A 25,424-nucleotide genomic window follows, 5' to 3' on the forward strand; every position below is an offset into this window, starting at 1 on the left:
ACTGTTTTATTGTGAGCTGACTTGACATTCTGACATTCAGTGATTATGCATAACATGTGTTTGCTCAGTAGTACCCATTTTCGAAGGACCTGCATGCTGTTTGAAAAGACAAAGAATAAAAGGAGACTGGTGTGACAACCTATGTTTTAAGTTTGCTAAGCAAAAACTCTGTATGTGATCTCAAATGATATGAAAGCATATCCACCTTAACGTAGGAGCTAAATGAAACGAATTTGGCGTATTAGCTGAACTTTTTCCAGGTTTCTGAAAGTGCAATTAAAAATAGTTAATTAGTAAGATTACCATAGAGAATACAGCTGTGATAAATGTCAGTCCTACTACTGCCTGATTGTCTTGTTTTCTTCAATTGTTAAGCTACATATTTACAATCATATGGCCTTTTCAAGAGCATCCAAAGCAAATTTCACATTTCATTGCATCTGTTTAAATATGTGGTATTGGAAAGCAAACATCATATACTGTACATGCAATAACAACATTTTACAAACTAAACAAAATAATTAAACTAAATATTGCAGAATTTTCTATTCCCAATTATTTAATTAATTTATATTTTTCCATAAAAGTGGAGGGAATTTACTTCAGGAAAGGACTATCTATGGGATTAGCAACAGGTTTTATTATTTTATTTTTGAACTGCTTATCTCAGTAACACAACAAATACAAATTCTGCCAGAGGCTGTGGATTTTTCCTGATATGACTTCAATCACCACTGTGAGATGACAGCGTCAGTTATAAACAGGAGAACACCTGTGTTGGATGAATTATACTGAAGTCACTCTTGCTTGACAAAATTCACAAATGTGATTTAAAATTCAAATCTGCAAACCACTGTGCCTAAGATATCCTTGCATATAGCTCTATAGCTTTTTTGAATACTTACTTTGTTTCTCTTCTCCAACACTGATCATAATAACTCTCAGTTCTGCAAAAAATCTATGGCTAGCAGAACCTTGAAGACCGTTTGACAGAATCAATGTTTTCCTTCTCCTTTTCTTCTCCATATATCAAAAACATCTTTAACAGGAATGTTTACACCCTAGTTTACAGGTGTCTAGTGAACTATGATCTACAGTGTTGATACTCGACAATAAAATGTTGTGCCTTAAAGAGCAAATACAGCAGAGGTTACGCACAATGGTGCTAATTTTTTTCTAGACATATGTGTGCCCCAAGAATATACTGAAAAGGCACATACAAGAAAATCATACTGCTGGATAATTAATGAAATATATGGCTTCATGAGCAGCTCAACTCAAGGTATACAATAGCTCTAGCTATCTTAGGGCCTAATTCAGCATGTGTGATTGCGTTTGCATGCTGTGGCCTTTTGAAGTGTGCGCACATGCAGAAGCCACACTGCGCATACGCACACTGCGAGATGCAATGGCATCTCACATCTGCGAATGCCTCTGCCTGATTGAGAGGCAAAAGAATTCGCAGGACGGGAGGGGGTATCGCGGCAGCATTTAAGGGACAACGTTGAGGCGGCATTGGTAGGGCGTGGTCGAGACAATGCAGGCATATCTGTACTGTTTGCAGAGTGGGTCGTGGTGGCTGCGTGATGTCACACGCAGCTGCTGTGACTCAAATCATGGAAGGTAGCTGCCTGCCTTCGCAGCTATGCTGGGTAGCCAGAGGGCTACGCTAAACATGCAAAAGCATCACTGCCAGGAGTGGGTGGGGGGCAGGACCTGGCTTGCGGGGCAGACTTGCCCTTTGCTGGGCGTCCCCACACTTGTCAGTGTAGTGGATTGTAGATGTGCAATTTTTGCACATCTACGATCCGTGCTGAATTAGGCCTTTAGTCTTTTGAGTAAGGTGGCCATACTCTTTGGTAGCTAGTGACAGCTTTGAGGGAAATCACATTTGGTTAACAAAACCCTAATGGTTAGCCCTCAGTCAGGCGCAGCTGGCCTGACAGGCACCGCAAAAGTTGTCTTGCTCCCCTCTCCACCCCAAGGGGGCACAGGGGCCTTTCCCTCCTAGTACCTTTCTATCTCTAGGTGCTGTTCAAAACCCCCCCTAGTCAGTTTTCCCACCGGCTGCATGGAGTGCAGTAGTGACCCTCCTGGCCTCTCCTTTTTCCTTTTATTTTCATCTATTAATTGTTTATTTGCTCATTTTCTGAAAGAAAATTACAAAGGTTGTGGATATTTTGCGGAAATATGTAGGTTTGTCCAGGGTGGCATCTCAGGCACACTGCGCCCAAACTTGCATGTTTTCTCTTTTTTGCTTCGGATTTTCTTCTGAAATAGTCCATAAAACCTGCGATTTCTCTCTTTGTACGTCCTAATGAAGGTCACTGATCACCTTAAGAGTGTTAGGGATGAGTTAATTAGGTGCTAATGATGATGTTCTAACAGGCGCCTGTCAGTTTCTTATATAGTACAGCAAATTCCATTGCACTTTAAAATTGGACAAAATGATAAAACAAAACTGGGTAATAACAAACAGTCATAGAGGTAAGAAGGCCCTGCTCACAGTGGGGGTAATTCCGAGTTGATCGCAGCATCAAATTTGTTAGCAGTTGGTAAAACCATGTGCACTGCAGTGGGGGAGCAGATATAACATTTGCAGAGAGAGTTAGATTTGGGTGGGTTATTTTGTTTCTGTGCAGGGTAAATACTGGCTGCTTTATTTTTACACTGCAATTTAGATTTCAGTTTGAACACACCCCACCCAAATCTAACTCTCTCTGCAAATGTTATATCTGCCACACCTGCAGTGCAAATGGTTTTGCCCAACTACTAACAAATTTGATGCTGCGATCAACTCGGAATTACCCCCAATCTTACAATCTATAGGGAAATAGGAATTTATATAGAGCATAGGCACTAACTTTTGCATAATTGTCCACCGGATTGCAAAGGTTCTAAGTGGACTGCATGGTATCACAAAACAGCAATGATGAACCATGGTCGGAAGGAAGGGAAAGTGAAGAAAAATAAAATATGTGGAGGATTTTTACGAACCATACAGTAGGGATATAACCGGATAGGAAAGCTTATGAAGGTTGAGTGAGCGGTTCTTGAATGTGATAAGCTAGCCTGAAGAGGTGAGTTTTCAGGGAACGCTTGAAGGTTTGGAGACTAGGGGAGACTCTTATTGTTCATGGTAGGGCATTCCACAGAGTGGGTGCAGCCCTAAGAAAGTCCTGCAATCATGCATGGGAGCAAGTAATGAGTGTGGATGAGAGATGTAGATCTGAGGAGAGGTTGAGTTGGGAGATATTTTGAGAAAAGAGAAGAGATTTACATTGGTGCAGTTTGGTTAATGGCATTGCGTGTGAGTAAAAGTATTTTATATTGAATACGGTAGAATACAGGTAACCAATGAAGGGACTTACAGAGTGGATCTGCAGCCGATGAATGTCTAGCAAGGAAGATTAGCCTCGCAGCTGAATTCACAATGGATCATGGTGAGAGTCTCTTTTCAGTAAGATCAGTAAAAAGACTATTGAAATAATCAATGCAGGAGATAATACGAGCATGGATTAGAGTTTTGCAGTGTCTTGTGTAAGTATTAGTCGTATTTTGGATATGTTTTTTAGAAGCATGTAATATGATTTTAAAACAGATTGAATGTGGGGAGCAAAGGACAGTTCTGAGTCATGTATGACACCTAGGCAGCGAGCTTGTGGGGTAGGATTGATTGCTGAGTTCCCAACAGTGATAGATATATTAGGTTGGTAACTACTATTGGGTGGTGGAAATATAATTAACTCTGTTTTGGAAATATTAAGTTTGAGGTTGTGAGATGGCATACAAGATGAAAGAGCAGAAAGGCATTCAGTGACACGGATCAATACAGATGGTGCAAGATCTTGGGAGGAGAGATAGATTTCAATATCATCTACATACATATTATACTGAAATCCAAAAGAGCTGATTAGTTTACCAAGAGATGAGGTACAGATTGAGAAAAGCAGGGGACCTAAGACCAAGCCAATTTTTCCAGAAATTGTTTGGTTTGCCCAGGTGGGTGATAGCTGCAACACACAGAGAGAAAAAAGTGTCAATCCCATTGGAATGTACTTCAAATTATGTAAATGTGAGTGATGGTACCTGTGGTAGAACTGTGTATGCGAAAGATTTCAAAAGTAATAATACAACCCCCCTCCTTTACTGTAACCAGGCTTGGAGGTGTGCATGAAGTGGAGCCCACCATGTGACAGTGCTACAGGGAAGGCCATGTCTGATTGTGTGAGCCATGTTTTTGTTATAGCAAGCAGATTGATTTGTTAAATATGAAGAAATCATGTATGGATGTTAATTTGTTACAAATAGAGCGTGCATTCCATAAGGCACATTTCAGTGATTTGGATGGTGCAGGGAGACATGTGATGTTTATGAGGTTAGCTGGATTTTTATATTGCTGCAAATCAGGTGAATATGAGTGGGGCAAGTGATTGGGTCCTGGATTTGGTGAAATGTCATCAGCTAAAAGAAGCAGGTGAGAGAGATAAATACTGTTGGAGGTTTGTGAATGCTTTTTATAGTGACAGGTTGTGGATGTTATTGTCAAAGTAGAGAGATAAGTAAAAAAATCTCATGAGTGTTAATAAGATGGGAGTGAACAATTGAGGCAGCAATGTGTACAGAGGGGTGAGTGGCAGGGAGAATGAAGGATGTTATTGTTTTAGAGAAAAACTATGGAGTATAATGAAGAAAATTAATTTGTGGTACATGGGTGGTAATTCCGAGTTGTTTGCTTGCTAGCTGCTTTTAGCAGGTGTGCAAACGCTAAGGCACCGCCCTCTGGGAGTGTATTTTAGCTTAGCAGAAGTGTGAATGAAAAAAGAAAATAATTTTGTGCAGTTTCAGAGTAGCTCCAGACCTACTCAGCACTTGCGATCGCTTCAGACTATTCAGTTCCTGTTTTGACGTCATGAACACGCCCTGCGTTCGGGCAGCCACACCTATGTTTCCCCTGCCACACCTGCATTTTTATCTGGCACGCCTGCATTTTTCCACTCACTCCCTGAAAACGGTCAGTTGACACCCAGAAACGCCCACTTTCTGTCAATCACTCTGCAGCCGTCAGTGCAACTGAAAAGCTTCACTAGACCTTGTATGAAACTACATCGTTTGGTGTAATTGTACGACACGCGTGCGCATTGTGCCGTATACGCATGCACAGAAGTGTCTTTTTTTGCCTGATCGCTGTGCTGCGACCGAAATCTGCTAGCGAACAACTCAGAATGACCCCCATGGTTCTTTTGAGATAAAAGTACAGTTCTTTAAGCTTGCAGTGTAAAAAAGTTGCAATATTTAAATGTAAACATTCAAACACCTGTTTACTGGTGTTCAGCTGATCATTTACAAACACTTAATATAATGAACAATTTACATATGTGAGGGAAAATTGATCAGCAAAGCTAACCCTAGATTGCAGCTAAAGGAATACTTGGCAAATTAGTAAAGGCTACCAGTAAGGTAAAAGTTTAGTTTGTTATAGATGAAAATTACACGGTATATGAGTATGTAAACACCAGGTCAGCATGCTTTCATTGACTGTGCATAGCTCAACAAAATTGTAACCCAGGTAGTTACAGTCACAAGCAAATCATGATATAAAAACTGATTTTCTTACATGTTCTTAGAATGATTGAGGACGTGAGAGAGAAAGATATGTAGATATGTACTGTACATACGTTTAAATGGACAGATGAGTTTGCATGAGGTTGAAAGGCATGTTGAAAAACTGTTCCTTTGCTGCAAAGCTGTTTGGATGTTTCTGTATGTTTACATCCTGTTTAAGTACTGGATAAGTCTTTTCATAATATTGCATAACCCTTTTAAACAACTCTTACATTACAACCTTGATCAGCCTAGCACCTCTCCTTAAGCTATTGCTGTGGACTATAAAAATAAATAAATCTCTATCTATCTATCTATCTATCTATCTATCTATCTATCTATCTATCTAGTGTGAGTGTATGTATATATATATATATATATATATATATATACAGACAAGATTCCCAAATCGCGCTAAAGAGTGACACAAGTAGCACCTCTAGAAGGACTTTCTGTTAGCTAAAGTCCAAATGAATGACAAGTACAAAACAAGATCTGAGGGCGCTAAATATAGGAAATATTAATGAACACCATTAATCATTATCTAGACAAACAGATAATTTAAAAATGTATTAACAAACTCAGAACAGATTGATTCATTTTGAAAATGCTCAATGACATGGTGAATTCAACACCTTAACAGCTATTATGGATGTAATTCCTTGTTGCTGTGACTTCGACAGTATAACAGAATGTGAATCCGAAGGACCCTTCGGATTGACATTCTGTTATACTGTCGAAATCACAGCAACAAGGAATTACATCCATAATAGCTGTTAAGGTGTTGAATTCACCATGTAATTGAGCATTTTCAAAATGAATCAATCTGTTCTGAGTTTGTTAATAAATTTTTAAATTATCTGTTTGTTTAGATAATGATTAATGGTGTTCATTAATATTTCCTATATTTAGCGCCCTCAGATCTTGTTTTGTATATATATATATATATATATATGTACAATTTTATCTTTAGTGGTGCTTATTGTATAGATTTGTGTATATTAACACCTTTCTGAGACATCAAAGCATGTGTCTAAAGTACAGAGATTGGTCTATTTGATATAACCAATTGTACATTGAATACAACCACATAAAAAAATTCTTCAAAGTATATATAATTTATTAAAACACATTTTTTATATAAAATAATCTTAAATGTTGAAATCTTATGGCAATAGAACAATAATTTGCACTAATACATAGGAACACTTATGTTTCTAGATAGTTGAAAAATAGCACTCCAAGGGGTGTGTCCACAGCAGCAAGAGGGTAGGGAGCGGGATGCAGGAGCTGCCCGGGACATTAATCCTGACTATCTCCTTGGGCCCATCCAGAAGCTGACTTGCGGCTGCTGCCACCTTCGGTCTCCCTGGGGGAGGGCGGGTGTCACCGGACGGCTTCCGTGTGTGTCTCCAGCCCGCGACGGCCGCCGCTCACAACCCTGGCCCAGGGCACCAGTACATCCCCGGCCTTGATTTGCGGAGCACCGCTGTGCTGTCGCGGGCGCACGCAGGCGCGAACCCGCGTTGAAGATTGCCGCTGACAACAGCCTGGGGTGAGTGGCGCCCCCTTGCATCCCCTGGAGCTTGTACCTGGTTGCTTCTGATCCCCTGGTGCCTGGGCTTAGAGTCTCTGAGGGAGGAGGGGTGAGGCTGTGGGCCCGGTGGCCATCTTGGAGACAGCTCTCTCCACAAATCCCCACTGCACTGCACTGTCTCTGAGGGGGCTGTAGGGCTAAATGTAGTGACCCTGGACATATTGCCCTGCCTTTCACAGCTCTAGTCCTTATTACACTATTACAATACATATCCTGGGGTCCCTCTGGTCCCCTTCCCCCGTCTAATTGCTGGATGTCTTGGGTCCTGGTGAGCTGTTGATACTGCATATTCTACTCACTGTCGAACTCCCTGGCACTGAAAATCCAGACGTTGCGTGCCGCTTGAGCCCTGATATTATGGTGAGGGGCGGCCAAAGCATGGCTAAATTGGAGAAGTTTGCCCCCCAACCTACCACCCAGCCGGCGCAGTCCTCTCCTAAATCATCCCCTTCTACCCAACCTGTTCCCCTGGCCAGGGCCGCATCGGGGGCGGACATGCAGCCATCTTCTCCTACCATTCAACAGGTTCTGGAGGCCATTGCGGCTAGCGAACAAGCTTGTCGGACAAAATGGAGAAGGTTCAGTGCGATCTTTCATTGCTGCATCAGGATGTCCAGTGCGTCAGAGAGAGAGTGGGCGAAACCGAGATGTGGGTCTCTAATATGGAAGACCTCAGCGGCCCTCTGCAGCGGTCTGTGTCCGCAGTCTCTAAGCAAGTTACGACGATGCAAACTAAACTCCTGGATATGGAGGGATGCCTCCGCAGAAACAATGTGAGATTTGTGGGCCTGCCTGAAAAGGAAGAGGGGGCACATCCTGAGGACTTTCTGGAGTCCTGGCTCAAAGAGGCATATGGTGCAGACTCCTTTACATCCCAGTTTGCGGTGGAGCAAGCTCACAGGGTACCTTTCAGGCCTTTGCCCCCAGGTGCCCCACCACGAACATTTATTGCCAAATGTTTACATTATAAAGACCGGGACTCTGTCTTGCGCCTGGGCCGTGCAATGGGCCCCCTGCTTTGGAATTGTGTCCGAGTGTCAGCATTTCCAGACTTTGCTGCGAATGTCCAAAAAGATTGGTCCCAATTCCTGCCCATCAAGCGGCGTCTACGTGACCTGAATCTCCCCTATTCAATGCTGTTTCCCTGCAGGCTGCGTGTGGTGGCAGACGGGAAAACCAAATTCTTCAGCTCTCCGAGGGAAGCGGCGGCCTGGCTGGACAGATATGCTCCGGGTGTCCATCAGCTGGCTCCGGACTGACACTCAGGTTTTTCCTTACGTGGGCCTAAAGTATGCAAGTTTATGTCTGGGGAGCGCCCTCTTGCTCTGATGGGTCTGGACTTTGCTGAGAAGCGTTATATACGCATAGGGTTTTTTTTTGCATTGAGATTCTAGGTCTTTATGCTACACATAGATTTGCCGTAGGCTTTTGGATCTCCAAGGTTAGAGTTTTGTTAGGGATATGTGTATACCACAGTTCGGGGAGGTATACGGGGAGGGGGGATGTTGTGGAGTTGCTGTTTGTTTTTCTCTAGGATTTTTATTTCTTTAGTTTATTGATTTCTATATATTTGCATATCAAATATTGTGGTGATGTTGTGTTATTCTGGTGGGATTGGCTCGCGGCCTGGGGTCTGCGGACGGCATGGGTTACGGGGTAAAGCTTTATATGAGCGGGTGGGTGCCCGGATACATTTGATAATGCGGCTTCCTCTCCGCCCTGCGGGGTCTATGTGTGATGTGTCTCAGATGGCAATAAGGACGACATGTCTGCCTTAAAACTTTTGGCGTGGAATGTCCGGGGCATTAACAATAGAGTAAAGCATTCCCTGGTACTTAAAATGATTAGGAAATATGGCCCGGACATTGTTTGCCTTAGTGAAACTCACCTAGAGGGAAATAGACTGTTGTCACTCTGCATACCTTGGGTGGGATGGGCATATCATTCCTCTCACTCCTCCTTTTCTCGAATGGTGTCGGTCATGATAAAAAGAACTGTCCAGTTTGAATTAATCACGGTAACTACTGACCCTTATGGCAGGTTTGTGTTTCTGGAATGCAAATTGAACTCCCTTTTTTTACCTTCTGTCTGTATATGTTCCTCCACCATTCTCGTATGATGTTTTGCAAAAAGCTGCCTCATTTATTGCCTCTTCTCCTCATACCCCTGTTATTTGTTTGGGGGACTTTAATAATGTGTTAGACGTTTCCCTGGATAGATGGAAGTCTCCTCAGGCTCCCGGGGCGGGGGGTGGCCTATCTAAATCTAAATTTGCGGATTTTCTGGATAACATGCAGTGGGTGGACGCCTGGAGGGTTCGGTATCCTAAGCTTAGGCAGTTCTCATGTTTTTCCAGCATGCATGGCTCATTCCCCAGAATTGACCTGGCCCTGGTCTCGCCAGAGCTTTTACCTAGAATCTTGGATGTGCATTATGAGGCATGGGGGGTATCTTACCATTCACCCCTGATGTTATCTTAAGACGTGGAGTGCAAGAGGGGACAGTCATATTGGAAGTTACATCCGTCCTGGTTGGCCCACTTGGGTGACTGTTCAGATTTGACGACCAAGTGGGAAGGTTTTTTTGCGGATAATGTGGGCTCGGCCCCGGCACCTGTTGTCTGGGATTCATTCAAAGCCTATTTACATGGTATGCTGATTGGTAAAATTGCTGCCCACAAAATGTCATGTAGGGAGACAGAGAGACAACTTGAATCTGAGTATAGGGACCTAGAGACCCGCTATTTTACAGAGGGCACCTCTGCGCTAAAGGCACGATGGTTGATGACTCAGGAGGCCTGGATGGCTCACCTCTTGGATAAAAATGCCCACTCCCTTTTGTTTAGGGCCACTAACATATATATGCAGGCGACAGACCGGGTAGCTTGCCACCCCACTTAGTGCATTACGACCGACCTGGGACTATGGTAGTGCAGATGTCTGGTCCTGACGGCTCCATCGTGGACAGTACTCCAGACATAGTGCAGATGTTTCTCTCATATTTTAAAGGAGTGTATGAATCTCAGCTGATGTGCTCCATGGAAGACTTGGACTTGTATTTGAATAATATACCCCTCTCCAAACTTTCCCCCGAGGCTTGAGACATGTTAGACACGCCTTTGACGTTAGAGGAGGTAACTGCGGCAGTGGGTTTGTCTCCCAATGGCAAGTCTCCGGGAAGCGACGGTATTCCCACTGAGCTGTACAAACAGTACATACAGTTCTTTGGCCCTAAGTTGTATGATATGTATACGGATATATTTACCACTAATCAACTTCCTCCCTCAATGTCCGAGGCTGTTATTATAGTGTTACCGAAGCCCGGTAAGGACCCCAGACTCTTAGAGTCCTATAGGCCGATTTCTCTCATTCCTACCAATGCCAAGATCCTGGCAAAAATTTTGGCAGTCCAGCTCAACTCGGTTATTACATCCATAATACATCAGGACCAATCTGGCTTTATGCCAGGAAAATCCACATCCATCAACCTGCGCAAACTGTACACTATTCTGCAAGCTCCTCATGACTTCCCCTCGGACTCGGTCATGGTTTCATTGGATGCGGCTAAGGCATTCAACAGCGTTGAATGGTCCTATCTGTGGGGAGTCATGAAATGTATGGGCTTCGGTCCTAATTATATACAATGGATCAGATTGCTCTATCAAAGTCCATACGCCAGGATCTTGGTTAACGGATACATTTCCTCCTCTTTTACTTTGTCTCGGGGTACCAGACAGGGATGCCCCCTCTCCCCTGCCCTATTTGCTATAGCCATTGAGCCTTTGGCTTGCCTGATCAGGACGCACCGGGACATTGGGGGAATCGCTACAGGCCCCTGCATAGACAAAATAGTTCTTTATGCAGACGACCTGCTGTTATTCCTACATGATTACGCTACAGACATGCCTATTGTACTGCAGGTCATTGAGAAATTTGGCGGCTTCACTGGTCTCCGTATCAACTGGTCCAAATCATTTATTATGCCCATTATTGGTTCTCCTCCCCAAGTCCCAAAGCTATCCCTGCCTCTATGCTGTACAGGCCAGTTTAAATTTCTTGGTATCCAAGTTACTAGTGACCCAGCGGATTTTATACCTTTGAACCTTGACCCACTCGTGCAACTGATTGTGTTTAAGTCGAGAGCTTGGTGTAAACTCCCGCTGACAGTGACGGGTAGGGTTAGCCTCATTAAAATTATAATTTTGCCCAAACTATTGTATATTATTTTGCAATCCCCTGTGTACATCTTCCCAGCCTTCTTTAGGAAATTGAATAGTATATTATCATCCTTGGTATGGGCCAACAAAAGGCCTAGAATAAAGCTTAATACCCTCACTCGACAAAAAACTGATGGTGGCTTGGCCCTGCCCAACTTTCAATTATATTATTATGCGGCACAGTTGTCACATATTAGCACTTGGATCCGGGATGGAGAAGCTGGTACTTTATATTGGCCATTCCTCAGGTACTACTATCCCGGTCTTTCTTCAGCGTAGGTTTTGCTGGGAGGGAGTGCTTCCCGGTTTTCTCCCCCCATCATTTTTCAGGCAATGAAGATCTGGCTCGCATTGAAGGGTATGCTCGCGTATGATGGTATCGACCCGGATACTCCCCTCTGGCACTCAGCTTCGTTTCCTGAGCTGGGGTTCCTGGAGGGTGGGGTAGTGTGGGCACCGTACTCCATAGTTTCCATATCCCAGCTGTACAGCGATGGCATCTTGAAATCGTTTCAGCAACTAAAGGAAGTGTTTGGTCTACCAGGCTCTTATTTTTATAGATTTCTTCAACTCCGTCATGCCTTTCAGTCACAGTTCGGGGATTCTCACCCGGTGTTCCTCTTCTTCCCCATAAAGACTTTTTTAAAGACACTGGGACGAGTTAAGGTGATATCCTTCACTTACTCGTACCTTCTTAAAACATTTCATGCAGACTCTCTCTCAAGCCTTCGTGAGTGCTGGGAGAGTGATCTGGGCCCCATGGACGAGGAGGACTAGGAGGAAGCACTGGGGTACCCATGTATGGTCACTAAATCACTAAGGTTTCAACAAATACAACTCTTTATTTTGCACAGATCATATATGACGCCGGATAGGTTGGCCAGGTTTGGGGTTGGCAATGTAGCTGCCTGCCCTAAATGCGGGGCTGCTGGGGGATCCTTCTGGCACCTTGTGTGGGAGTGTACATCCCTGCAGGCGTTCTGGGCTGGGGTTGGGTCGATTCTGGAACACACGGGGACACCAGGAGGCATGCTGACCCTGCGATTCTGTATTTTGGGAGTGGGAGGTTATGAACCTGGGCCTAGGTGGGAGGGACTCTATGCTCGCAGTATTTGCACCCTGGCCAAGGTGTGTATTGCAAGGATGTGGATGGCCTCACATTCCCCTTTGTTATCTGCTTTTAAGGCCCTGGTGAACGATACCCTTTTGAAAGACCGCTATGTATATATGAAACATAATGCCACTTCTAAATATGAGAAAATATGGTCCCCTTGGATTGACTCTGCATATTCCTCCCCTGCTCTTAAGATTGGGTTACATTGAGCTCTAATGGCGGTGCACTCTCCGGGTCTTGCGATGCCGAGCCGGGCTAATGCGCAATGCTGAAGCACCTCATCTTCCATAGCTGTGTCGATTTAGGATTATTATGCTTTTAGTTTTTCTTTGTGTAGGTTTGTTTAGTTTTTAGTTTTTCACTTTGTTTTTGTTTTTCTCAGGTGTTTTTTTTTGTAGGCTATACTAAAGCCTACTAGTTGGGAATCATGGAGAAAATTTAAAATATTATGCATGTTTATGATAATCTGTTTACAGACATCAGAAATAATGTGTATTGCGGGTTTGGCAGACGCTGGGATTGTACAATTCAGAAATGTTTCCTCTTACTCCTAGTGATTGGGGTGATAATTTGTTCAGAATAATGGATAACGCCAACTTTGTATTCCAGTGTACACTGAAATGTCTGTAATGATAATAATTTGTTGAATAAACATACTCTATTCAAAAAAAAAGAAAAATAGCTCTCCAGACACTGCATCACCAAACAATAATATTATTACAGTTGGTTTAGCACACCACCAGTTACCAAACATTATATATATATATATATATATTGCATTGGAGGCGGCACTCACTGGACTTACACAGAAATTAACACACTGTACTACCACCCATACAGTACTGACATTTTGGAGTTTTAATTAGAGATGAGCGCCTGAAATTTTTCGGGTTTTGTGTTTTGGTTTTGGGTTCGGTTCCGCGGCCGTGTTTTGGGTTCGACCGCGTTTTGGCAAAACCTCACCGAATTTTTTTTGTCGGATTCGGGTGTGTTTTGGATTCGGGTGTTTTTTTAAAAAAACACTAAAAAACAGCTTAAATCATAGAATTTGGGGGTCATTTTGATCCCATATTATTATTAACCTCAAAAACCATAATTTCCACTCATTTTCAGTCTATTCTGAATACCTCACACCTCACAATATTATTTTTAGTCCTAAAATTTGCACCAAGGTCGCTGGATGACTAAGCTAAGCGACACTAGTGGCCGACACAAACACCTGGCCCATCTAGGAGTGGCACAGCAGTGTCACGCAGGATGTCCCTTCCAAAAAACCCTCCCCAATCAGCACATGACGCAAAGAAAAAAAGAGGCGCAATGAGGTAGCTGACTGTGTGAGTAAGATAAGCGACCCTAGTGGCCGACACAAACACCGGGCCCATTTAGGAGTGGCACTGCAGTGTCACGCAGGATGTCCATTCCAAAAAACCCTCCCCAATCAGCACATGACGCAAAGAAAAAAAGAGGCGCAATGAGGTAGCTGACTGTGTGAGTAAGATTAGCGACCCTAGTGGCCGACACAAACACCGGGCCCATTTAGGAGTGGCACTGCAGTGTCACGCAGGATGTCCCTTCCAAAAAACCCTCCCCAATCAGCACATGACGCAAAGAAAAAAAGAGGCGCAATGAGGTAGCTGACTGTGTGAGTAAGATTAGCGACCCTAGTGGCCGACACAAACACCGGGCCCATTTAGGAGTGGCACTGCAGTGTCACGCAGGATGTCCCTTCCAAAAAACCCTCCCCAATCAGCACATGACGCAAAGAAAAAAAGAGGCGCAATGAGGTAGCTGACTGTGTGAGTAAGATTAGCGACCCTAGTGGCCGACACAAACACCGGGCCCATTTAGGAGTGGCACTGCAGTGTCACGCAGGATGTCCCTTCCAAAAAACCCTCCCCAAACAGCACATGACGCAAAGAAAAATAAAAGAAAAAAGAGGTGCAAGATGGAATTGTCCTTGGGCCCTCCCACCCACCCTTATGTTGTATAAACAAAACAGGACATGCACACTTTAACCAACCCATCATTTCAGTGACAGGGTCTGCCACACGACTGTGACTGATATGACGGGTTGGTTTGGACCCCCCCCAAAAAAGAAGCAATTAATCTCTCCTTGCACAAACTGGCTCTACAGAGGCAAGATGTCCACCTCATCATCACCCTCCGATATATCACCGTGTACATCCCCCTCCTCACAGATTATCAATTCGTCCCCACTGGAATCCACCATCTCAGCTCCCTGTGTACTTTGTGGAGGCAATTGCTGCTGGTCAATGTCTCCGCGGAGGAATTGATTATAATTCATTTTAATGAACATCATCTTCTCCACATTTTCTGGATGTAACCTCGTACGCCGATTGCTGACAAGGTGAGCGGCGGCACTAAACACTCTTTCGGAGTACACACTTGTGGGAGGGCAACTTAGGTAGAATAAAGCCAGTTTGTGCAATGGCCTCCAAATTGCCTCTTTTTCCTGCCAGTATAAGTATGGACTGTGTGACGTGCCTACTTGGATGCGGTCACTCATATAATCCTCCACCATTCTTTCAATGGTGAGAGAATCATATGCAGTGACAGTAGACGACATGTCCGTAATCGTTGTCAGGTCCTTCAGTCCGGACCAGATGTCAGCATCTGCAGTCGCTCCAGACTGCCCTGCATCACCGCCAGCGGGTGGGCTCGGAATTCTGAGCCTTTTCCTCGCACCCCCAGTTGCGGGAGAATGTGAAGGAGGAGATGTTGACAGGTCGCGTTCCGCTTGACTTGACAATTTTCTCACCAGCAGGTCTTTCAACCCCAGCAGACTTGTGTCTGCCGGAAAGAGAGATCCAAGGTAGGCTTTAAATCTAGTATCGAGCACGGTGGCCAAAATGTAGTGCTCTGATTTCAACAGATTGACCACCCGTGAATCCTTGTTAAGCGAATTAAGGGCTCCATCCACAAGTCCCACATGCCTAGCGGAATCGCTCCGTGTTAGCTCCTCTTTCAATGTCTCCAGCTTCTTCTGCAAAAGCCTGATGAGGGGAATGACCTGACTCAGGCTGGCAGTGTCTGAACTGACTTCACGTGTGGCAAGTTCAAAGGGCATCAGAACCTTGCACAACGTTGAAATCATTCTCCACTGCGCTTGAGACAGGTGCATTCCACCTCCTATATCGTGCTCAATTGTATAGGCTTGAATGGCCTTTTGCTGCTCCTCCAACCTCTGAAGCATATAGAGGGTTGAATTCCACCTCGTTACCACTTCTTGCTTCAGATGATGGCAGGGCAGGTTCAGTAGTTTTTGGTGGTGCTCCAGTCTTCTGTACGTGGTGCCTGTACGCCGAAAGTGTCCCGCAATTTTTCTGGCCACCGACAGCATCTCTTGCACGCCCCTGTCGTTTTTTAAATAATTCTGCACCACCAAATTCAAGGTATGTGCAAAACATGGGACGTGCTGGAATTTGCCCATATTTAATGCACACACAATATTGCTGGCGTTGTCCGATGCCACAAATCCACAGGAGAGTCCAATTGGGGTAAGCCATTCCGCGATGATCTTCCTCAGTTGCCGTAAGAGGTTTTCAGCTGTGTGCGTATTCTGGAAACCGGTGATGCAAAGCGTAGCCTGCCTAGGAAAGAGTTGGCGTTTGCGAGATGCTGCTACTGGTGCCGCCGCTGCTGTTCTTGCGGCGGGAGTCCATACATCTACCCAGTGGGCTGTCACAGTCATATAGTCCTGACCCTGCCCTGCTCCACTTGTCCACATGTCCGTGGTTAAGTGGACATTGGGTACAACTGCATTTTTTAGGAAACTGGTGAGTCTTTTTCTGACGTCCGTGTACATTCTCGGTATCGCCTGCCTAGAGAAGTGGAACCTAGATGGTATTTGGTAACGGGGGCACACTGCCTCAATAAATTGTCTAGTTCCCTGTGAACTAACGGCGGATACCGGACGCACGTCTAACACCAACATAGTTGTCAAGGCCTCAGTTATCCGCTTTGCAGCAGGATGACTGCTGTGATATTTCATCTTCCTCGCAAAGGACTGTTGAACAGTCAATTGCTTACTGGAAGTAGTACAAGTGGGCTTACGACTTCCCCTCTGGGATGACCATCGACTCCCAGCAGCAACAACAGCAGCGCCAGCAGCAGTAGGCGTTACACGCAAGGATGCATCGGAGGAATGCCAGGCAGGAGAGGACTCGTCAGAATTGCCAGTGACATTGCCTGCAGGACTATTGGCATTCCTGGGGAAGGAGGAAATTGACACTGAGGGAGTTGGTGGGGTGGTTTGCGTGAGCTTGGTTACAAGAGGAAGGGATTTACTGGTCAGTGGACTGCTTCCGCTGTCACCCAAAGTTTTTGAACTTGTCACTGACTTATTATGAATGCGCTGCAGGTGACGTATAAGGGAGGATGTTCCGAGGTGGTTAACGTCCTTACCCCTACTTATTACAGCTTGACAAAGGGAACACACGGCTTGACACCTGTTGTCCGCATTTCTGTTGAAATACTTCCACACCGAAGAGCTGATTTTTTTGGTATTTTCACCAGGCATGTCAACGGCCATATTCCTCCCACGGACAACAGGTGTCTCCCCGGGTGCCTGACTTAAACAAACCACCTCACCATCAGAATCCTCCTGGTCAATTTCCTCCCCAGCGCCAGCAACACCCATATCCTCCTCATCCTGGTGTACTTCAACACTGACATCTTCAATCTGACTATCAGGAACTGGACTGCGGGTGCTCCTTCCAGCACTTGCAGGGGGCGTGCAAATGGTGGAAGGCGCATGCTCTTCACGTCCAGTGTTGGGAAGGTCAGGCATCGCAACCGACACAATTGGACTCTCCTTGTGGATTTGGGATTTCGAAGAACGCACAGTTCTTTGCGGTGCTACTGCTTTTGCCAGCTTGAGTCTTTTCATTTTTCTAGCGAGAGGCTGAGTGCCTCCATCCTCATGTGAAGCTGAACCACTAGCCATGAACATAGGCCAGGGCCTCAGCCGTTCCTTGCCACTCCGTGTGGTAAATGGCATATTGGCAAGTTTACGCTTCTCCTCCGACAATTTTATTTTAGGTTTTGGAGTCCTTTTTTTAATGATATTTGGTGTTTTGGATTTGACATGCTCTGTACTATGACATTGGGCATCGGCCTTGGCAGACGACGTTGCTGGCATTTCATCGTCTCGGCCATGACTAGTGGCAGCAGCTTCAGCACGAGGTGGAAGTGGATCTTGATCTTTCCCTAATTTTGGAACCTCAACATTTTTGTTCTCCATATTTTAATAGGCACAACTAAAAGGCACCTCAGGTAAACAATGGATACTAGTATACAATTATGGACGGACTGCCGAGTGCCGACACAGAGGTAGCTACAGCCGTGAACTACCGTACTGTGTCTGCTGCTAATATAGACTGGTTGATAAAGAGATGTCGTAGTATGTATGTATGAAGAAGAAAGAAAAAAAAACCACGGTTAGGTGGTATACAATTATGGACGGACTGCCGAGTGCCGACACAGAGGTAGCCACAGCCGTGAACTACCGTACTGTACTGTGTCTGCTGCTAATATAGACTGGTTGATAAAGAGATGTCGTAGTATGTATGTATGAAGAAGAAAGAAAAAAAAACCACGGGTAGGTGGTATACAATTATGGACGGACTGCCGAGTGCCGACACAGAGGTAGCCACAGCCGTGAACTACCGTACTGTACTGTGTCTGCTGCTAATATAGACTGGTTGATAAAGAGATGTAGTAGTATGTATGTATAAAGAAGAAAGAAAAAAAAACCACGGGTAGGTGGTATACAATTATGGACGGACTGCCGAGTGCCGACACAGAGGTAGCCACAGCCGTGAACTACCGTACTGTACTGTGTCTGCTGCTAATATAGACTGGTTGATAAAGAGATGTCGTAGTATGTATGTATGAAGAAGAAAGAAAAAAAAACCACGGTTAGGTGGTATACAATTATGGACGGACTGCCGAGTGCCGACACAGAGGTAGCCACAGCCGTGAACTACCGTACTGTACTGTGTCTGCTGCTAATATAGACTGGTTGATAAAGAGATGTCGTAGTATGTATGTATAAAGAAGAAAGAAAAAAAAACCACGGTTAGGTGGTATACAATTATGGACGGACTGCCGAGTGCCGACACAGAGGTAGCCACAGCCGTGAACTACCGTACTGTACTGTGTCTGCTGCTAATATAGACTGGTTGATAAAGAGATGTCGTAGTATGTATGTATGAAGAAGAAAGAAAAAAAAACCACGGTTAGGTGGTATACAATTATGGACGGACTGCCGAGTGCCGACACAGAGGTAGCCACAGCCGTGAACTACCGTACTGTACTGTGTCTGCTGCTAATATAGACTGGTTGATAAAGAGATGTCGTAGTATGTATGTATAAAGAAGAAAGAAAAAAAAACCACGGTTAGGTGGTATACAATTATGGACGGACTGCCGAGTGCCGACACAGAGGTAGCCACAGCCGTGAACTACCGTACTGTACTGTGTCTGCTGCTAATATAGACTGGTTGATAAAGAGATGTAGTAGTATGTATGTATAAAGAAGAAAGAAAAAAAAAACCACGGGTAGGTGGTATACAATTATGGATGGACTGCCGAGTGCCGACACAGAGGTAGCTACAGCCGTGAACTACCGTACTGTGTCTGCTGCGACTGGATGATAAATAATGATATAAAAAATATATATATATCACTACTGCAGCCGGACAGGTATATATATTATATAATGACGGACCTGCTGGACACTGTCTGTCAGCAGAATGAGTTTTTTATAGAATAAAAAAAAAAACACCACACAAGTGAAGTCACACGACGAGTGTTTAACTTTTTCAGGCAATCACAATATAGTATACTACTAACTATACTGGTGGTCAGTGTGGTCAGGTCACTGGTCAGTCACACTGGCAGTGGCACTCCTGCAGCAAAAGTGTGCACTGTTTAATTTTAATATAATATGTACTCCTGGCTCCTGCTATAACCTATAACTGGCACTGCAGTGCTCCCCAGTCTCCCCCACAATTATAAGCTGTGTGAGCTGAGCACAGTCAGATATATAATATATACATAGATGATGCAGCACACTGGGCTGAGCAGTGCACACAGATATGGTATGTGACTGTCTTGTACTCCTGGCTCCTGCTATAACCTATAACTGGCACTGCAGTGCTCCCCAGTCTCCCCCACAATTATAAGCTGTGTGAGCTGAGCACAGTCAGATATATAATATATACATAGATGATGCAGGCATGCAGCACACTGGGCTGAGCAGTGCACACAGATATGGTATGTGACTGAGTCACTGTGTGTACCGTTTTTTTCAGGCAGAGAACGGATATATTAAATAAAACAACTGCACTGCTGGTGGTCACTGTGGTCAGTCACTAAACTCTGCACTCTCTTCTACAGTATCAGCCTCAGGTCAATCTCTCTCTCTCTCTCCTAATCTAAATGGAGAGGACGCCAGCCACGTCCTCTCCCTATCAATCTCAATGCACGTGTGAAAATGGCGGCGACGCGCGGCTCCTTATATAGAATCCGAGTCTCGCGAGAATCCGACAGCGTCATGATGACGTTCGGGCGCGCTCGGGTTAACCGAGCAAGGCGGGAAGATCCGAGTCGCTCGGACCCGTGAAAAAAAAACATGAAGTTCGTGCGGGTTCGGATTCAGAGAAACCGAACCCGCTCATCTCTAGTTTTAATCCATCATCAGAGTACAAAACATAGTTGCAAAGTAACTTATCTAAATAGAAACCACTCACCAGTGAAAGGAGACAATCAAAGCGTGGCTTCCCCGGCGGTGTGCAGGTGCCATGATGCCCGATCCACTCCCCCAGGTAGCCTAGGAAACAGTATAACAGAAATAGTGAGAATGCAGCAAAAGGAGTCATAACAAAAATGCAAATTTAGCATTATTTCTGACCACAAGAAAGCATATTACAGATACTGATACATTAGCAGAGTATGGTACATAATGTTATCACGATTGTTTCAGCCTGATAGCATATACAGGACAAATATTAATAATCAATATCAAAAGGAACGGCTTCACTAAATTGTTGCCCTCAAGTGGGTTCATACCATAAGAGGTATAAAGTAACCATATCAGTAACCAGAAAGTGAAAATGTAATCCTAGTGGGCAGTATCTATACACCAATAGTCAGGAGACTTCGAGGGTATTATAGAACAGGCTAATGATGGCATCATGCTAACATGCAGGATAATGCTAATATCCACAGTAATCATAAATACAAGTAATGATTGGAACTACAGCAATAATGAAGTTAAGAGTGCTTCATAGACGAGGCAAAAATTATGTTGTACAAATATAGATATGCAGCTTGAGGCAGACACACAAAAAGGGAGGAATTTAGAGGAAGCAAGTAAGAAAAAGATGTTCATTCAGTCCTGCTGGAGAGATTGTATTTAATTTGAAGATCCACTTGGCTTCTAATTTCAGATAGGCTTTGTCCCAAATACCTCCTCGTATGGAGGCTGGCACGTGGTCAATCATATTGTACTGCATTGATGTCAGTGATGCTTATTATCATGAAAATGTCTGGCCACTGGCTGGTCACAGGCTTGGCCATCAAATGCCTGTCTCATGGTGCAACGATGGGCTGCCATCCATTCCATGAATTGCCAAGATGTTTTGCCAACATAAAGTAATCCATACGGGCAACAGATAAAGTAGACCACATACTTACTGCTATACAAGAAAATGTGCCATATATGTAGATCTTTCCACAGTGCAGATGTGCAAATGTGCTGCCTCTTTCCAAATAACTGCAGGTCACACATCCCATACATCTATAATTGCCCAGTTTTTTTGTAAGGAAGTGTTGATTGATGGATTTTGAAAATGGTGTAATGTCCGTGCTCAAAACATGATCTTTGATATTGCGGCTGCGGCAAAAATAAGGCATAATTCTACTAATCTTCAAAGCAGATATATTAGGATCTTGGCTAATCAATGGCCAATGATGTTTAGTCATTTTGACAATGTCTCCACTTGCTGTCAAAAACGTAGTGACAAAGGGGAATATATCCTCCTTTGTCCTTACTTTCAAAGTGTCCTGAAGTGGAATCGACAACACCTTGGCCTTTGCACATTTAAGAGGTGTATGATCATAACTCCTAGTAATACATTTAGCAATCATATCATCCATCAAAATTGATGCTTCATCAGGATCACTGCAGATTCTGTGTACATGTAGTAGCTGCGAGAAGAGCAGACGCTTTTTGAGTGGCAAAGGATGATGGCTTGACGGAGTCAATAATGTATTTTGATCAGTGGGTTTCTGATAAATGGTAGTTGTAATTCCAGACTCTCCCAACTTGATCCTTACATCAAGGTAATGAATATCACTATTGCTGATGGCATACATGAATTTGATGTCCTCATCAGCTGTGTTGGCATGAGCAAATAACTGCTCCAATGCCTCCTGTGTTCCCATCCAGATAAGTATCACGTCATCAATGTAACGCAAAAAAAAGCAGAATATGCCTAGATGTTTCTGGTGTTATAAGAAAGAGGTTGAATTCCACATTAAACATGTAGCATTTAGCATATGTAGGGGATACAAAGAACCCCATCGCACAGCCTCTTCATTGCAGATAGAATTGCCCGTTAATGAGGAAGTAATTCTGAGTTAGCATTAATTCCAAAAGTTGCAGATAGAGCTCAACATCAGGTCCCAAATAGTTGGTATTATCCGCCTCCAATGCAATACTTATCAGATGTAATCCTGGATGGCACCGGGGCCGCTGTTGATACTAATGTGAGTGCTGGGGGAACTGCTATTGAGATATATATATATATATATATATATATATATATTTATAGGGTCACAGACATTTATACACAGCAAGATTCTATAAAGTTTCATGGTGTCCTACTGAAGGTGGGTTTGTTTTATTATGGTTATAGGTGTGGCTATTAAGTAAAGAGACTGATACTATAATTTATGCTTAATTATATTAAGTTAATTTTAACTCCATTCCCCTTCTGTGTACTCCCCTTCTGCATCCACACACCGCTGCATTCATTTTTTCCATTTATCAAAACCGTACTGTACCTCAATATCTCTCAGATGTCTCACAGCTCTGATGTTTTCTTCTTTACCTTCTCTTCTTTAACTGATACAAAACAGGTTCCCTTGAGTACAGATTTGACTTTGTGGGAAAAAAAGAAATCACATGCTGCAAGGTTTGGTGAGTGTGGAGCATGTTCTATCACTGCAATCTGTTTCTCCTCCAAAAACTGATTCACAGAGACAGCTGGGTGGGCTGTTGTGTAGTCCTGATAAAGGATAAAACCATTTTTCCACAACTTTGTCCTGATTCTTTCCCATTAAGTTGCTAGAACATTTTTGTAGTAAAAATAAAAAAGGATAGTGATGTGCTGTAATGTGGAACGGCTCAGTAGGTTTAGGCAAGAAGTATAGTGAGTGCAACAATAGTGCAGCATACACCCTTGATATCAAAGAAAACAATTAACATGACTTTGAATTTGGATTTACTTTGTTGTGCTTCCTTCATCCTTGGTGATGATGGTGTTTTCAAGTGCATGGACTGGTATTTTACCTCATGAACGTACTGGAAGATCTATGTTTCATCACAGGTAATAACTTTATCTAAAAAATGTTTCAGCTTTAATTGGTTTCAAAATGTCTGTACAAGTTTGCTTTAATTTTTTTCTGGGCTATGAGAAGCCTTGAAACCATCAGCACAAACTTTTGTCATAAAACTGAATGACCCCTGGATGACATTTGAGAAAGTTTCCAGCACTAGGGGTTGCCCACTAGCAATGATCTCCCTGACAGGGGCAGCATCCGTCACATGAATCACCACTGAGGAACTTCCCCTCAGAGTTGCTGACAGGGTGCAGGATAAAGGACACTTTACAATACAAGCTGCTGCCCAGTGGTTTCACAAGAGGGTTGCGGGGTGTGTGGCCCAAACACGGGTGTCACCCACCAAGGGGTGACACCAAAGTGCCAGCTCCTGCTCAGTGACAGGAACCAGGTGCTGCACTGTAACATTATGTGCAGCAACCTAGCTCCTGTCACCCTGTAGAAGCCAGCACAGCATGCAGCCAGTCTCCGGGGGCAAGTCCTAGTCACAAACTAAGCAAGTCCTAGTTTGCAAACTAACTTTGACTGCTTTTCCGTTAACTGATTTGCTGGTTAACTAACCCCTTGTCTGTGACTGTAATATGAACTTTATATTCTGCTTTTGGATGTAAGCATTAAGGAGGAATACTAATGGACTGAGAATTGATAATTAAGGAAAGTTTCTTCAATATTTCATATTATGATCTGTGTATATTTTAGATGGTTTTATGTATTTCTATGATAATAATTATAAAAAAAAAACAATTAAACTACCCAAATTGACATCTGTTGGTCAGATAGTGCTGCACTAATCTTTATAGTTCATTTAATCATTTCAGAGGGTTAGTTCCTATCCTTCGTGATGAATGTCATTGTCAGGTGACAATTGTGGTGATGTAAGTGATAGCAGCCTTGAAGAGTTTTCTTTTATACTATATATCTGTGCAGTAGTAGACAGGTCTCAGACACCAAGCAAGTTCAGTCTCTCCTATCAGCTCTCCAGAAGCAGGTACAGCCTCTCGGAGTCCACCTATATCATGGTCGATAAATGGTGGCTTCTATGGCTTGTCAAAGACGTGGGTGGGATGAACTTCTGACACCCTTTTCTCAGCTCTCCCCAATGGCTGTCCTCAGCAGTGATGTGCGGTGGGGTGAGGCAGGTGAGGCAGAGTAATTCCTGTCATACTAACGTATACACCAGAGTTTTGACTATATAAAGTATGCTGTATGAAAAATATAAATAATATATTTGAAATATGTTTTTTGTGTTATTCTAATAATTTTTATAGTCACAACTCTGGAGTAAAAATTTTATAGCAGGTGAGGCAGTGTCTCACCTACCTATGTTTTCTATACATCTTTGATCAAAATTGACCAAATTTCCAGCATTATATACTGTTGCACCTGTGTATAATACCGACATGAACCCCATGGTTCATATATTGTGTGTTTAAAGCTATCTCTGGTACTAGCCAGTACCTCCTGAGAAATTTACCTCACGACATGTACCTGGTTCTTAATACATCTCTCACTGGACCCCGCAGCAGCACAGGCCTGCCATGACTCTGAGGTACCTTAGACTCTAACCCGGCAACAGGCACTAGCATCCAACTGTCACTTGCATACCACCTGACACTTTTCATGTGATGTGCTCCTGACTACTTGAGCAGCAGCAGAGGCTACTGGGAATTGAGATCTGCTTGTGTCATGACATGCACATACACTTTAGTAAGATATTAAACACTATCCACCCCTTTGTAGATGTCAAATTAAGTAGAACAAAACAAACAGATTTTCCCAAAACCAGCCACACCACCCATGCCCCTTCCACCAACTGTCTACAGACCAAGAACAATTAATTTAGCCAAAATCTGGACTACTGTAGCTCATGTTTTACTAAGTAAGTGCCATTTTTTACTTTTTTTCCAATTGCATACTGCCCTAAAATGAAACATACACTATAATTCAGTTACTTTGTGCCCACGTGCACATTCTCCTCAACAATGCCTGGTGAAATATATTGGGGAAAAATAACTAGGAAGCAGGAAAGTGGTAGGACAAAATGTCTGGGGACAGGGGTAAGACAACAGGATGTGGGGTAGTGAAAAAGGGTTGGTCAAAAAGCAGCAGTGTGTTAAGTGATGGGACAAAAAATCCAGGAGGCCATGCATGTTTCATGTGTACTGGGCCCCATATTTTGTATGTGGATCATTAACTCTTATTGCAGGATCTCAGCTATCTTTTACACCTGAAATAAATGAAGAG

At 43.7% G+C, this 25,424-nt stretch overlaps 2 long non-coding RNA genes across 2 annotated transcripts in view; one reads left to right on the forward strand and one right to left on the reverse strand.

Moving 5' to 3' along the window:
* LOC134969510 (uncharacterized) lies at positions 1 to 24,759 on the reverse strand. Its single transcript, XR_010189499.1, has 4 exons — positions 24,655 to 24,759; positions 20,306 to 20,385; positions 206 to 264; positions 1 to 96 (listed from the first exon to the last, which is right to left on the reverse strand). It is a non-coding gene; the product is annotated as an uncharacterized LOC134969510 (long non-coding RNA).
* The window catches only part of LOC134969557 (uncharacterized), a 21,981-nt gene continuing 21,315 nt past the window's right edge, over positions 24,759 to 25,424 (forward strand). Inside the window, exon 1 of the long non-coding RNA XR_010189501.1 lies at positions 24,759 to 25,059. This is a non-coding gene — a long non-coding RNA (uncharacterized LOC134969557). The remainder of the gene's footprint in view (positions 25,060 to 25,424) is intronic.

The sequence above is a fragment of the Pseudophryne corroboree genome, chromosome 1 (assembly GCF_028390025.1).
Source record: "Pseudophryne corroboree isolate aPseCor3 chromosome 1, aPseCor3.hap2, whole genome shotgun sequence".
Classification (NCBI taxonomy): domain Eukaryota; kingdom Metazoa; phylum Chordata; class Amphibia; order Anura; family Myobatrachidae; genus Pseudophryne; species Pseudophryne corroboree.